The sequence below is a fragment of the Cenococcum geophilum genome, assembly GCF_001692895.1.
Source record: "Cenococcum geophilum 1.58 unplaced genomic scaffold K441scaffold_81, whole genome shotgun sequence".
Taxonomy (NCBI): domain Eukaryota; kingdom Fungi; phylum Ascomycota; class Dothideomycetes; order Gloniales; family Gloniaceae; genus Cenococcum; species Cenococcum geophilum.
The window spans coordinates 397,861-401,066 of record NW_027137639.1 but is presented as its reverse complement, the minus strand read 5'-3'; positions in this window follow the sequence as shown (position 1 = coordinate 401,066).

Here is a 3,206-nt window from a genome sequence, read left to right as displayed (position 1 = left end):
GCATTACAAAACCTTCCCGCTACTTAACTACTCCTATCTAGCGCTAGCTGCGGCACTCTTTATAATAACCTTCTTTAACTCCTCCCTTTAGTTAATTCCGATAACTTTAATATTAAATAGTTCACCCCTCTCCTAAAAACAGTTCTTAATTATAAATTAGATAAGGACGTTTAGAGTAAAACTATCGCTACCATTACAGAGTCTACGCCTCCCCCCTAACCACTACCATTCTATATTTAAACCCTATATCTACGCAATATAAGTAGCTTTGTTAACTTATCCGAATATAGGAAATACGTAAATAATGTTTTAAAGGAGGAGCTAGGCCCTCTTTATGTGGGGATTCCTAGCTTATATAAAGCATTCTTTAGGGAAGTAGAAGGTTTTAAAGAGGTAAGCGCTGCCGTTTTTAAGAAATGCAAGGAAGGGGATAATCCACTATACGCCGATAAGGGCGGTTAGCGTAACTGGCCTAAAAGCGTAGAGTAAGATAATATCCTAGAGTGGTTTAATAACCTAATTAAATTATTTTTAGGCTTTATAGAGGAGTATAGGTCTGCCCTAAAAACATAATAAAAGCTCGTTGTATATACTAAGCAGCCCTTATAAGGGTCTACGGCGAAGCAAAAGCTAAATATTAGTTTTATAGATAATCTAATAGCTAGCGAAAGCTCTTAATACTATTAGTTATATATACTTATACCAGGAGAGCTAAAGAGTAATCTAAACACCAATATAGCCTTACAGGTATGGTTTGCTTTAGGGAAATACGTAAAGGAAGTCTTTACTACTTAGGACAATTATCGCTTTGTCCTAGGTTTTACCCTCTATAGATCTATTATACGGCTATAGGAGTATAACCGGGTAGGAGGCATCGCATTATTACTATTTGATATTAATAAAGACGGACTATAATTTACCTCGGCGATATTAGGGTTTCTCTTAATAAATAAAAAGTAGCTTAGGTTTAACCCTACTATTTTAACATTAGACGGCAAACAATATATTAAGGTTGTACGCAATAATTAGACCGAGCGTCTTATCCTTAATAAACTTATAAAGCGGGCACCCTATATTACCAGTTAGGCAACAACTTGCTAAAAAGCGCACTATAAGGGTAACACCACTAAGATACCTCTTGTTATTAAAAACTTATAGTAGTACCTAGAGCGTAAAAAAGAAGGTAAACTGCTACGTAAGGCAGCAGAAAAAGAAGTAATTAACGTAGCTAGGTACTATTACCATAGAACTGTTTATATAGGTAGATAAAATAATAACATCTTTAATATCTATAAGGGGCTGGATATTACAAAAGCGATAAACTATAAGCCTAAAAGCTTAATAGTACCTCTAAGCGTAGCTAGAGTGCAAGGCAGTGTAAGAAAAGGCCGAAATACTAGTAGAAAGAGGTTATCTAGCTGTACTAACGCCCCATTACCGCCTAATAAGCGCCCGTATTTAAGCTCTCTAATTAAGCGCCCTATTATATAGAATCGGGTATATTAACGCGTTATTACTTATAACTATAGAAAGGCTCTTTATAAGGTAAGCTCTTTGGCTGCAATACTTACTACGCTAAAGGGTGGCATTAAAGGATATAAGTCTTTATATATATAGGCTGGCATCCTCTAATATAACATTTTAATAAGCAACCTCTTAATAAATAAGGAAGACAATAATTCCTCCTAGAAGTTATTCTTAATTAATCTTAATCTTGCGATTAAAGAGAAGTAAGAAGGACCTTTAGGAGTATAGGGTAAGACTAGTATAAGAGCGTTTATAGCTATAGGAGTGCTTCTAGGCAAGAAATACTCCTTTAGGCATAATTTAGAGTTATTCTTCTGGGTGCTTTTCTAGATATGCATTTATTATAAGGGTCCAAATAAGGAGTGCAAGCCGATTCTAAGGTTTAAGAAGTGGAATTATATAGACACTAAAGAGCTAGCTAAGTTAAAAAAAGGAGAGGTAGCTTATAAAGGTGATTTTATTAAAACAGCGGAGGAGTACTTTACGCCGTACTATTAGTTATTAGTCCCCTAGGTTAATAGGCTCCGGAAAGTAGTATTTCTAAATAGTGGGAGGTAGGAGAAGGATAATCTAGAGCTATATTTTAGGATAAAGAAGATACTCTAGTAAGTATAGAAGGATTTAAAGGTATTAGCAGAGTAAATAAAATAATATTTTATTATCTTATACTCTTCTATAATATAACTAAAGATTTAAGTAGTTAAGGCTAGGTAGCAGCCTTAGTTAAAACGTATATAAAACAGTATAGGGTAGGCTAAATAAACCCAGGAAAGTGAATAACCCAATCTTCCGCCAGATTATTAGGTCCCTATACCCTACCATTTTATATAGGCTTTATTTTTCTATAAAACACGTAATCTACTTACTAGCCTATTAGAAGCCGCCTTATACCGCCTAAATAGAGGCTATAGGAGAATTAATCCCCTACTTAAATAAGTCCCTTATTTAAACAAATCCCCTACAGGAGCCAATGCCTATATATTTCGCCGCCCTATAGGAACTAGTCCTCTACTCTAATAAATCCCCTATAGGATCTAGTCCCCTACTCTAATAAATCCCCTACGCTAATAAATCCCCTATGGGAGCTAGTCTCCTACTCTAATAAATCCCCTACGGGAGCTAGTCCCCTGTATTAGGAAATTTTTTTTTGGCTACGTTGTTGCAAGCGAAAATCGGGGTCTGCAAAACCTGCGTAAGTCGCAATTTTGGCAATTTGCTACAAATACACAACCCTAATTTTCGGCCGTAACAACGTGGCTAAAAAAAATTTCCTAGTGCATAGGAAATGTAACCGTAGGGGTAGGCTAGTAAACCTCTCTTATTAAATACGAAATTGCTATATATTAATAGGCACACTCCTAGTTCTTTAAGCGGCAAGTTAGCAGACTTCTATTATTAAGCATAAAATTACCGTATATTGCCTGGCATATTACCTAGTTCCTTAAGCGGCAAGTTAGTATACTCTAGTTATTAGCCACAAAACTGCCGTATATTGCCTAGTATATCGCCTAGTTCCTTAAGCCGTAAGCTAGTAAACTTCTATTACTAAGCGCGAAACTACTGTATATTACCTAGTATATTGCCCAGTTCTTTAAGCGGCAAGCTAGTAGACTTCTACTACTAAGCATGAAGTTGCTGTATATTGCTAGGTATATTGCCTAATTCTTTAAATTGTAAGC